This window comes from Parasteatoda tepidariorum, chromosome 10 (genome assembly GCF_982258835.1).
Source record: "Parasteatoda tepidariorum strain Cologne lab strain chromosome 10, Ptep-v5.0, whole genome shotgun sequence".
NCBI classification, from domain to species: domain Eukaryota; kingdom Metazoa; phylum Arthropoda; class Arachnida; order Araneae; family Theridiidae; genus Parasteatoda; species Parasteatoda tepidariorum.
Window position 1 is genome coordinate 35776596 of NC_141764.1, and position 14434 is coordinate 35791029.

A 14434-nucleotide genomic window follows, 5' to 3' on the forward strand; every position below is an offset into this window, starting at 1 on the left:
GATAATAATGACCAAATATGATAATAATGCAAAGCACAGGTCTTCAACCTGGGTTCCGTGGAACCATAGGTTTCTCTGAAACATTGTAACTGCAAGTAATCACTATTTGCTTAATCAGAGCTCAATCAAAGTGTAAGAAGAATTTTTTTTTCATTTGATTTTTTTTTCTTTCGACATTTTTCAAAATTTAAAATCTGAAGAAAACGTAGATTTAGTTATTTTTAATTAAACTATAAAAAATATTATTCAAGCATATATCGAACAACATTCAGTTGAAGCTAAAATTTAGTTCAATAGATATAATCCATTTACGGATTGAAAGTCGAAAAAGAATATCCTAAAATTGTCAAAAGAGCTGTAAACATCTAATGTTATTTGTTTCAACCAATTTATGCTAAAACAAATCTTCACTTTGGATGCTGCAATAAAAACTAAGTATAAAAACAATTGATGTGGTGAAGATGATATTAGGTAGCATATTTCAACCACAATTTAAGACGTAAAAATAGAGGATAAAAAACAATCACAGCCAAATCATTCAAAACTTTCTTATTAGTTTGTTATAATTAACATATTGTTGCATTTGCTTATTATTCACAGAATATATTTTAGAAAAAAACGTACTTTTTACATTAACATTCATTATCTCATTAAGATGGCGAATTGTGATAAAGATGCATTAATAATTTTATAGATTTTTTTTCCCATTTTTTCTGCTCTATGATCAAAAATTTCTTTCAAGAAAATTACATGCAAAAAGGGTTCTCCAAAGTGTAAAAGGTTGGGAAGTTAGAATATAGCGTTTATGTATTGAAGATGAGATGGGTGAGTCACTTATGTCTTGTAAACAGGCTGAGGTTTGCAGCTGCATCGTAATTTGATTTATCAAGTATAAGGGAAGAGCCTTTCCTTCTCAATATGGTTGCACGAGTCTAAATATCCCGCGAAGAATTAGATGTAAATAAGTTTTTTGGAAACAGCTTTATCTTCCAAAGGACATCCATTCCCTTTAAATTGAGATTTCTCCAGATTTCTTGCCACCGGAGAATCTCAGATGTGAATGGGAGTTCAGCAGAACAAATTGTTTGGATGGCTGCTTGGGAATCGTTAAACTAAAGTGTATGTTTTTAAATTTGTGATGGATAGCTTGTAACTACTTTAAAGTACACTGGTGGACAAAATTAAGACATGGAAGACGTTTTCCCAAATATCACAAAAAATACTGAATATAAATAAATGAAATTTGGTATGGATATAGCTTATTCCATGATAATAAAGTATGCAAAACAAAAATGAAAGTGCCATTCACTGGCAAGACCTATTGCCAATAAATCCAATGTAGTCTGAACTTAAGGATAAAAGCGGACAATAAAAGTGAGGCTTGTACAGTGTGTCTTGCCTCTAGTATGGTGTATGGTCATCCCTGACAGACAGACAGCATGCACAACTAGTATGCATGCTGTTAATAAGGGAGTTAAGGAGGACTTGTGGAAGACCCTCCCATTCTTCCATCAGAGCAATTTTTAACTACAGAATGGTTCTGGGGGGAGGTTGGCGCATCGCAATAGCTCTCCCAAGAGCATCCCAGGCATGTACAATAGGATTCAGGTCAAGGGATTTGGCTGGCCAAACCATTCGTTGAATATCCTCACTTTCCAGATACTCATCAACCATGAGAGACCTATGTGGTCGCGCATTTTCGTCCATGAAAATGAACTCAGGGCCAACATCGACGCTGAAAAGACGCACATGGGGCTCTAGGACCTCCTGCCTGTACCTCTGGGCATTCACGGAACCATTGTCAAACACATGGAGCGGTGTGCGGGTATCTTGCATGTGCGAATGAATGTGTGAAAATGCTTTCCATCTCTTAATTTTGTTCACCAGTGTAGTTGTACAAATAGACTCTACTTCTGCATCAAAGGCGGAGTTAATATAGCTTAGAGAGGACTAAAAAGAAAAAAATATGTAAAAGAAAAGATAAAAGAAACACTATCTATTACATTAAAATGGGAGTCAGCAGCTTCTATTGAAATATGCAGCCGCTGAGTAACTGGTTAACAGACGGCAATGGTCTCCTGGTGCGAGATTTTTTTAAGATACTTGGCTCAAAATATCTTTTTTACGGATGACGCCTACTGAATGACTGGCTCATTTTGCAATAGTTAGTAATAAAAATATTATTCGAGAGAAACGAAGTGCCGTTTACTGTTTGTTTTTCAGGATTTATACAATCGATTTCATTCAAATTTCGTATTTTAACATGCAGAATTACCCACTTTAAAATTATGTAAAAAATTGTATACATTACAACTCAAAATTTTTTCGACTATGATGAATTAAAATAAAAAAATATTAAATATTCATTAAAATTTATTTTTCTGAATGGAGTTACCTTTGAACTAACGAATTATATAATTGTGTGCAAAATTTTTTCAATTAGTTTAAAAAAGTTCTCGATATATGGCAAAATATGCAAAAATTAAAATTGAAATTAAGGGCTCCAAACTTTGGATCGCTCTTCTGACCAAACCAGGGTGACATTATTTTCCCAGATTGTGGTGATCTCCTATATTTTGGGGATCAAAAATCCAATTCTCTCAAAGAAAATGTATGTTTATGTAAGGAAAGCATGTTTTTGTGTCTGATTTCGTAATATAAATTTTTCTCTGGTTTTATTGATTAGTATATTTGAGGACACTCCCTTGACCATTAAGATTGAGTCATAGAACGTGAAGATTTGATTATTAAATTTAAAGTTATTCAGGATGGTCCGTTTTTTTTGCACACTGAACACATAGTATTTATGTCTTATGACCTCCTTTAAAAATTTAATAATGTGTATACTCTTATTCTATTTTTATCAACCATTATAAAACTATACATCAAGGATGTTCATTATTAAGCACTATGTTTTTCTGTAGTAATTTTATGGCAAAAATTAAATGTTTTAAGAAAAAAATACTTAAACGTAAAATAAGTAATTTTTTTTAATTTGTACAACTAGACTAATGTGCGCATGACTACTTCAGTTGTTGTTTAGAAGACCTTGTGCAACTACGATGCGCGTTTGCTTACAGTCTGTCCGTAGTTATAGAATAACCTAACAACAAAAACAATCATATTATTTAACCAAAGGAATAAGTAAAGAAAAACAATGAAAAGCTGAAAAATATGACAACCGAGACTGACGTCGTCAGGGGTACCAGCCCCGAAAGTCATAAATGCAAAACCTTTTCTATCGAGAGAGCATGACAAATGTCTAAGTTGCTCTCTCTGTACCCCAAAAGGTTTTCTCAAAGTCCAGGTAGAGAGAAAATATAATACAAATTTTAAAAAAAAAGCAAAAACAAAAGTATAATACCTAAACTAATACAAAAAAATACAATGTTCGAAAACTTACATTGAATTAAATAATTTATATTAAAGCATTTACAAAAAAATACATTGGAATGGCAATCAATTTTCAAACAATTCTCTTTTTTAATTTGAAAAATGAAAATAATATTTCCAAATAGCGAATAATATTTTTTTTAATTAGATGAATAAATAACTTGCGTTATAGAAGGAAATATGAAAGAACAGAATGTTACATCAGGATTTTATAGAGAATAGATTTGACAATTATTTCTGGTATTTAAAGAAAGAAGAAAAGAAATATACATTAATCTTTGAAAATATTGTTTTACCATTTCACTTAAATAAAAAAGGAGGACGGGAATTACGATTAAAAAGTGAAGTTTGATTAAAAAGTGTAGTTTATTAATAATTAGAAAAAATAATCACATCACGTTTGTCACAATTCTCTTCTATATGACATGGATTAGTTTGCAGATATCAGACTTTGCCTCTGGTTATAAAGAACCTAATTAAGGTCAAGACCTGAGATATTCTAATTAGTGAGAACTATCAATAAAGTTACATAACTAGATACAAAATCATTATTTTTTATTGATAAACCCAATTAAGTAGCAATAAATTACACTTCAGCAACATATAAGTTTATAGTTTTATTTCCAATGACAACAGATAAAAAAGAAATTTATTCATTTTATAGAATCAAATAAATGGTCTTTCTTGAAGCTGATTAGATTTTGTTCAATGATGTTTAATGATTAGCTTGTCCCTGTAGAACTGAAGTTACATAATAAACATTATATACAGTATCTGAAAACACTAGGAACTAGTGATACTAGTGTATTGATGTAATAAACTAAGTCATGTCCAATTTATTTCCTTTTTTGCCTTCAAAAATTTTGTAAACTAAACGAAGTAAAAACAATTTGCATCTTTTTGATCAAAGCAATTATCCATATTAAAACTTCATATTTTAATGAAACGAATTATTTAGATCTTTTTAAAATTAGTTTTTAATAAGGAAAATTGTTTAGAAAATGTTTCGTTATCTCAAACTTTAGTGCAAGAACTTGTTTACTGCCCCCCTCCTTAAAAAAGGGCATTCGGTGATTTTGGTGCAATTTGTGTAAATAATTGTTTGCAAATTAAAAGTTTTGGTGCAAATATCTAGATATATGCGTCTGGTAAAATTACCAGATGAATGAATCTCTCTTAAATATTCAGGTAAAATTACCGTACTGTATGGTAATAACATTTCTGATAAAAGAAACCAACATGATTTCGGTTAATAAAACCAAAATACACGGCATTCAAATAAAACATTTGGTAATTTTTTCGTTCATATGGTTACGATTTATCGAAAAGTTTGGTTTTCAAAGTTACAATTCCGATTACCACACATTTAGTAAAAAATACAAAAGTGAAAAGTCAATTTAACCGAATAAATGGTTTTTCTGTCTTGTTCTATCATCCATTCGGTTAAAGGTATCATGATAAAATTACGAAATTCTACATTTTCCAAATTTTATCACATGTTATAAAACCGTATTTTGTTGTTAAATTTATCAAAGTTATAACCACTGCGATTCGGTAAAAATTATATTTTTGGCGTTCCCTTAGAGAACTGCCAGAATTTTACCGTATTCTGTTAAATTTGGACCATACTTTCTTTCTAATCGTACCAAGTGCAATATTTGAACACAAATATTTTACCATGCGTTCTGTAGATAAATTTTCGACTTTTTCTATGGTATTACAGATCACTGCTGAAATTTTGCTACTGGGACGACCACGCTTATGAATTTAATAATCCTTATCAAATCCAAAATGAAAAAGTACACAAATTAGAGAACACATTTAGAGAACACAAATTATTAGTTAATAAAAAATATCGGAATAACAATAAGAAATCTGACAAATCACTATCGATGAAAGCAGGACTGAAACGGCAAAAAAAGTTTAGTTCCACTAGAAAATATGATTTTTAGACAAATATCAAAATTTATTTTGACTATGTAACTGATATTGTTATCGATCCCGGTTTCCCGACTAGTGATTCAAAAATTTTGATAACATTTTATTTTAAATAATATAGATACCAAATAAATAATGTAGATATAAATAATATAGATATTAATAAAGATAGATATTAATATAGATATTTAATAATATAGATATAAATTTGAAATCCCTAATGTGTGAATCATTTTTACTGCACTTTTGACCCTGATTCTAAAAATATATGTTAGAGGTGTTCATTACAGAACAGCCTGTTTATTAGGACTTAGAATAATTTTAGCCAGTGTCAAGCTGAATTTATATTTAAAAAGTAATTTAAAAAAAATAAGAATCGAAATTTTAAAATATAAATATTTTGCAAACTCATCGGTATTTTTTTTTTACCTTTTACACCAACTTTGCTTAGTCATTTTCTGTGTTATCTTTTGTCAAATCATGTATTTTTGAGAACAAAAATAAATATACCTAGTTAATTAAAATTTCCACTTCCGTAGTTAAATGTTCCTTCAGAAAAACAGTTAATTTTTGTTAAATATTTGTTATGTGTGGAGAAAAAAAATGGGTTACATTTTTGATCTCCTTAAATTGATGAGCTTTATATGGAGCATTCAATTGTCAATAAGATTTTGGTCTCTGAGAAATTTCTCAGTTTTTATTGTTCTTCAAGTCGCCATGTATGTCAAAAAATCTGACGTGATCTATTTCATTGAGCTAGGAGTTCTTCCACAAGTGACTAAGTAATAAAAATCATCACGTTGGATATGTTGAAAGTGAGAACAATGGCAGAGAGATGTGTGGGATCTTGATATTTGTTTCTTTCAACAAACAAAATGGGGGTTAGTAAATCAGATTGACCTTTCCTGCAACACAATGAGTAATTAGGAATAACTTTCCTTTACACTCTTTAAATACTGGAACTGAGCAGGAAATTTCAGATAGGATAGGCATATTCAATGATTTGTTTCTTCGGCAAGTTTACACCACGCATGTAGAGTTGGATCGCGTGTTGAAAACGCGGTGCAGCCAGTTCAGTTGCAGCATTAAATTTTCTCGGTCTATTACAACGAGGTGTTATGCGCATTTTTGAATGAGAATTAATAAATCTGATTGACCTATCCTGCAACACAATGAGCAATTAGGAATAACTTTCCTTTATACTCTTTTAATACTGGTATTGCGCTGGAAATTTCAGATGGAATAGGTATGCTTAATGATTTGTTTCATATGGCGAGTCTGCACAACTCATGTACAGTTCGAACACGAGCTCATAATGCGCTGTAACTAGCTCAACTGCATCAGAATGCTTTCTCGATCTTATTATAGCAAAGTGTTTTGCTTGTTTTTGAATGGGAGTTAGTTAGTCAGAGTCACATTTTCTTCATAACAATGAATATTTAGAAATGATTTTCCTTTGCACTCTTTAAGTACTGAAACTTCAGCAGAAATTTCAGATAGGATATGAAAATTATATTTTTTAAATAATTTCTTTCATACGATGTAAAAACTATGGTGTAATATCTCTCCGAATATATTGCTTACTAACCCAAAATATTGCTTAAATAAACACTTTATTTCAGATAAACAGCAAAATTGAACTTTCATATGCGATATAAATGTTTAATTTTAAAAAAAAAATTTAATTAAAAAATTTAAATCTAAACTCATATAACAGAGTAAGCTTATAACACACTTTGGGTCATTCTCGTCAAATGAGAATTTTTTTCATCTCTTTTTTCATCAATATTGGCAAGATTTGAATGTTGACAGCAAACTGTTTACAATCAAGAACGAGTGGGCGTGACGCTTCTATATACCAAACAAAACAAACTTTTCTGTTAAAATATGTATGAGTGATTTTAGTTGTGTATTAAAAATAATTATATTTTTAAATCTCCGTGAACTATATAAAGCGTTTTTATCCTGTGTAATTTCTATATTCTTCCATTCTATTAAGCTTATTCCGGCTTCATCTCTCAATGCTACGCGTGGATTTTTGATTTACGGACTAATTTTATTTTAACAATTAGTGTGCATATGCATCATAAATTCTTGATTTTTGCTTCATATTGTATTGTAAAAATAGCTTTACTAATTATTATGTGTATATTTTACTGTAATTATTACTATAGCGCTACTGAAAACAAAAAAAAGATTTTTACTCCATGTAGTGTAAAATAAACATTCTTGGTGTACTGGAACACCATTTTTGGTGTTAAGATATACGAAAATTTGGCGAAACGCCACTTTAGGTGTTAAGATACATGCATTTTATTAAGGTGTACGTTGAGTCTACACCACGCATGTAGATTCGAACACGTATTCAAAACGGGTTGTAGCTAGATTAGCCGCAGTATAAATGTTTCATGATCTATTGAGGTAAAACATTACGCTTACTTTTAATTAATTTTAATTTCTAAATAACGGACTGCAAGGAGTACGATGGAAAGAAAAAATGTATAGTCTGTCTAAGCTAAGAACTTCTCCCCCTACAAAGTCTGAGGCCGTCTTGTGCTATGGAAACAAGAATGGCTCATTTTAAAGAGGGTTTCTTCACTTTAGGACTAACACAATAAACTGAAGAAAGAGATTCCCTTTCTCTCGCCGACCCGAACCGAAACCACTCCAAAACAGTGACCCCGCGCACCCCTACTTGAAATAGTCATACCTCGTTACCATGGTCACCGCCACAGGTCCAGACGAATGTCTGGAGGAGTTCTTATTTTAGACAAGCTATACATTTGAAGAAAAATAGTTCCTGATTTCCTTGACTGTTAAATTTAAAGCTTGCAATTGTTAAATGTTTACGTTGTATTGTTAATTAGTTTTTAGATGCAGTTATAAAATTGACGGAAATCTATTTTAATTATTATTAGCGAACTTATTACACATTAAACAAATGAATATATAAAAGCCCAAAACTACAAAGAACACATAAAAAGCACTTTTTTATAAGTAACAGATTAGTGTTAAAAACAAAGTACTTTATCTACTTAAGCCAATGCTTAACACCTCAAGGCGGTAATAAACCTACACTTAATAAAATTTTGGTTCAATTTTTTTATTATTTTAAGCACACATTTAAACAAGTCGATATTTTAAATTAACAATGCAGAAATAGGGTCAATTTTAGTGCAACAACATGTGATACTGCCTCAATAGCAATGAATTTACTTATTTGTACAACAAACATACACGGAGAAGCAATCTTTCTTCGTATTTTATTATAATAGAAAACAATAATGATGGTAGCATAAAAAATATTGAGTGCAAATATTCGTAAAATAGAACTACAAACTTTTTGTTATCATGAAATGAGTGATAAAAACAATACACACCATCATGCAATAAAACTCATAACGTGCTAATTCAAACAACAACAAAAAAAAACGACTTTTTACAAATAAAGTTCATCTTACAAAATAAGAATCTAACTTATTATTCGAAAAGTTACGAGTAAATATAATTGGTCACGTTACCTCGTAAAATAACAACGTATTTTCTTATCTGCAGATTTCTGGAAAAAAATGATTTAGTGTTCTTTTATATTTGCGTATAGCAGAACCGAAATAAAGTTAGAACATTACTGTCAGCGTAATCAAGGAATTATTTTTTTTCGCACGATGACCTACTAAGTTTCATAATAACAACAGCACGCAAGATATGGGCCATTTGGAGTTACGGATAGAGTTAGAGAATCTGAGTTTGTATATCTTGAATTCACAGAGGAATAATGATACGTAAAATTCATTTAATGAGTGCTTTGATCCATTCTGAATACATTTTAACTTTTCGAAGAAATATGCTGGGAAGTTTTCTTGATCTTTCATCCCTCGGGCGGAATGTTTCATAAAAGGAAAAGAAAAGCTGAACCAAGAAATAGAAAGTGTTCTATTTTTGAAAACTTTCACAGATCTTCACAGGAAAATTGTATTTTTTAGCCTTTAATGCTTTCATCGAAAGTAGAAGAAATAGTTGTTTTAAATAGATTCAGAAAAAAAGTACCTACTCAATCCTCGCTGTCGGGAAACATTATACAATCTCATTTCTATTTTTGAAGTAAATATTGAAGCATTTTTCAACATTTGATGAGAAATTTTAAGCAAAATTAAAGTTACTGATAATATTAATGAATTTACTGATTAATAAATTTAGAAATAAATTTATTGATAATTAAATTCATTGATTGGGCATTGAGAAATAAATTTATTGATATGATCAGAAATAAATTCAAAATTCAAAATTATTAATCATTATCTATTTAATAATTTTGGATTCGTTTTATTTCATTTGTGATATAATTACGCAGTAATTCCTCACTGTTGGGAAGCATTATATAATCTCATTTCTATTTTTGAAGTAAATTTTGAAGCATTTTTCTATATTTGATGAGAAATTTTAAATAAAATTAAAATTACTGAAAAAATAAATGAATTTACTGATTAATAAATTCAGAAATAAATTTATTGATAATATTAGCTTAGCCATTTAATAATTTTGAATTTTTATGACTTCATTTGTAATATAATTACACAATAAAAAATTCCGGATCGGAAGTACCGGCACTTTGAGTACGCCATTCGTAAAATCCATTTTTACCGTAAAATATAATACGTTAACTTATACTGTAATATTAATTTCATTAGAGCGATTTTATGATAATTATTACTGCAAAAATTATGAATTATCAGATTTTTTGTAGGAGCTTTTAGTCTAATGTTGCACTTTGAATAAATAACGTTTGCTCTAATAATTCTATCTTCATAATAGAATTATTAGAGCAAACGTATATGATTTACATATATGACATATTTAAGATTAGAGGGAATCACATGGGATATGTTAAACTGCAAATTTAGGCGATAGTTTAGCTGTATTAAAAATAAATTAATTATTAAAAAACTATACTGCAGTGGTTTTGTGGACATAAGTTAGCCTTATATTTTCTTTTGCTTTGCTGCATAGGCGCTATCACAGTTAGAAGAGTGAAAATGCGAAGATTCCTAGAAATGTGAACGACGCAATGAAATAAGAAAAAAAAACTTAAATAGATAATTATTATTACAATTTTATCTGAACTACGAGAATTATTAACAAAAAAATCATGGGGACGCTCAGTACTGCGCCGAAAAAGGCAGCTACATATTAGAAACTTGACTTACTTTGACTGTTTATAAGAATAAAGTTATTGTTTTTTCCTTCGAAATTTCAATTTGTTCGAAACTTATTTGCCTTTTACGTAGAGAAAATGAAATAATTCCTTTGCAAGTATATATTTCTGTAATCCTTTTCTAAGTTTTATATTTAAAAATGCGTTTTGAATAAACTATGTGAAAATTCATGTTTTAAATAACAATCTGTACTTTTCAACTAACAATTGCTATTTTAAATCCTAAAAACTAAAAATACTGATTCGAAAAGAAAACTCACCCATGTTGCTTACGTGTTTTTAAATTCCTTAAATATATTCTATTAAATTTATTTTTCTATTTTCTTGGACAAAATGTGAAAATTCTTTTCACAATTTTTCGTCAAAATTTACATTATTAAAAATTTAACTCGCAAAAACAATGATGTGAACATCATATATAAGATGCAATGATAAGTAAGATGCAATGATTTAGCATCTTATTTCTTAGCATTGAAGTTGTAATGATGGTACCTTTCTTGTTAACCCTAAAAGTAAAAACAACATCGTTTTATTAAGAAATACAACAAAAAAGAGTGTCTCGTGAAATTCTTCAAATTTGGTAGTGTTACTGATATTTCAGATTTGATAGGTTTACTGAGTAAATCGATCTTTCGATGTTTGAAAATTAAAGTGACAGGTGAATTAAGATTTATCAATTATCTAAAATATTTTGAAATTTTCGAAATATGCTTTGTGCTTTTATGGTTAAAGCATATCATAAGAATTCAAAACTGCGTAGAAGACCATGGTCGGAACAAGTAGTTTCAGAGGAAGAAGTCCAAAAAATGACCTCTCTGATGCAACTTCTATATATCTATGAAAGTAAGAAATCTTCGAAATATGCTTTGTACTTTTATGGTCGAGCATTACATAACAATTTAAATTTATATGGATGACCATAGCCGAAAAAGTAGTTTCAGAAGTATAAAACGTAAAAAAGACATAGTGATTATTTGGAAAACTGTATAAGACGAACTGTGTACAAACAAATATTGTGTAGGCGAACTATAATTCATAGTTTTGATACAGGTGCATGTAGTTCTCACCGCCAAGAGGTAATCATGCCTTGCATCGACGTAACACTTATGAGTTGCACTGTCAATCATATAATGAGTTTTTTTTTTTTACTTTTCTTTTTTAATTGTTTCTTCAGGACTTGTTGTTGTTGTTGTTGTTAATTTACGTCGCACTAGAGCTGCACAATGGGCTATTGGCGACGGTCTGGGAAACATCCCGGAGGATGATCCGAAGAGGTGCCATCACAATTTCGATCCTCTGCGGAGGGGATGGCACCCCCGCTTCGGTAGCCCGACGACCTGCGCGCGAAGTCGAGCACTTTACGGTAGCACAGTTTAACGAGGACCAATACCGCACACCCTCGGTCCCTAAGCAGACTGATCCAAGTGGTCACCCACCCTCACGCTGACCTCAGTCAGTGATACTTGACTTCGGTGATCTGCTGGGAACCGTGTCTTAACGATCAGTCCACTGCGGGACTCTTCAGGACTCATTGAATATTCCACGACCAATACGCGATAACTGTAAAGAACTCACAACAGAAAGAAATTTGGAATTGATAAATCAGGTGGGCGTTGGGGCCACCTTGCCTGCCTCTAGTTGCCCAATAGCATCACCTAGCCCCATTTTACGCTAGAGAATTAAGTAGCTACTTTTCCGGTTACTACGTAATTCTCAAGCCTAATATTCATGCTACATTTTTGAGACACAACTAAAGCCGAAGCAGACGTGTTCCCATCTGTGAAAGCTAATTTGTATATTCAAATCACGTGCTAGTTCGTCCTCTTAGTTGTATTTAGAAATAAAAGAATGCGAAACTTGAAGTTAACTGTCTCAGTTTATTGAATGCATGGAAGCTGTTTCCTGTCTACACTCTCGGAAATAAAACTCTCACTTTTAATGATTCAGCAAACCTTGAGCTGTATTTCGTTAACAGTGAGAAACATTTCGTCCTGAAATCACGTGGAAATGCGAAATTTCAAATAAATGACGAAATTTTTCTCATTGCTGTGCAATGTGAGAGATTGTTAACTAGGATTGTGAAACTAGAATGAAGACTAAACGATCGGAAATAAAGTGATCAAAAAACCGGACGACTCGTATGGTGGTTAAAAAGTTGACTTCGTGCCAGGAAAATCCCGGGTTCGAATCTCGCTTAGGGAATGTGTCTCTCTGTCCTTCTTGAATTATTCAAGCGACATTGATCCATCCGTATGATGCCAACGATAAATTGATTGATAGAAAAGTTTGATACAATAGGAGTTTTTTCCTTGCAGAAAAATAGATCAACGAAATATTTTATTTAATTTTGACGAAATTCGTTTTCTCGAGAAAGTGACGATAGTTATTTCGTCGAATTGAAATTTGACGAAATTTTTTCTCGAAGCATATAGTTACCAGGAAACGATAAGCTAAAAACGTTTGTAAAATTTGAGAATCTATTTTTTATGTTTTACCTTAACTCGCACTGGATTAAAATCATATATATATATATATATATATATATATATATATATATATATATATATATATATATATATATATATATATATATATATATATATATATATATATATATATATATATATATATATATATATATATATATATATATATATATATATATATATATATATATATATATATATATATATATATATACACACACATATATATATATATATATATATATATATATATATATATATATATATATATATATATATATATATAAATAATACATTTTTTTCATTAAGTAGGTTCAGCTATTATTCAGAAACTTTAAACTTTCATTAGTCAAAGTGCCAGTATCTCACGTGACCTTCTTTTCGCGTTTTTTGTTTTATTTCAGAAGAGGAAAAATTCTCATCCTGTATTGCAAACAAAGGTTATTTTTTTTATACAAAAAATAGTTCAAGAATTCAAGGAAAATATTTTATTTATATGTAAGTCGGGAAACATATAGAATGTAGATTATGGAAGATAGAATTATCAATAGTACTTTGATTTTCAAAACTATACCTTTCCGACAAATTCAAAAACATAATTTCATTGTTTCACTTTTTGATAATATCATTTTTACTTTAAAAAAATCTCTATTCTTCTCTCAGACAAAGGAGTAATTATTAACAAGCAAAAATTTAATGAAACCCTTTTGTCTTCATTGCACTGTTATTCTAAAAAAAGACTTTCTTTTTGCAGTCATTGTAACAGTATATTATTATTAGTTTTCTTCTAAAGTAATACTAATAATTATTGATAAGAGCTCTCGTAATAGTTAAAAATAGTTTTCTTATGTGGATGAAGGGATTTAAAATACATCCTGCAAATTATGACTTGAATGAAATGATTTTTTTTATATTAACAATGATTCTACAAATGATTTATCGCTAAGTGTTCAGCAATAAGGTATTTAAGATATCGAACAGAGTATCATCAATTTGGATTTTGATGCAAAAAATGAAAGTAGATTCTATACGTTATATTTCATATTTATTGATTTGACTTATTCAATTACTTGACTTGACTTTGACTTGATTCAGTTACTAATGCAAGTTATTATCACTTTTCTTTGTATTGGTACCGTGTGTGCTATATTTTTTCTTTTATTTCACAAAAGAGGAACTAAAAAACTTTTAAACACTTATTTATATACTCTTAAATTATCTATTTTTATTAAGTAACAATTAAAATTGTAACACAATTAATAAAACATATCTGTACAAACATTTTATAGTTAGAAGTTTATCATTAATTTTAAAGAAAAATAAGTTAGCAAATTAATCAGGCCAAAACAAACGTAGGTAGCACAAATTTAACTATAGATGAAAACAAACGACAGTTTGTCTAAAA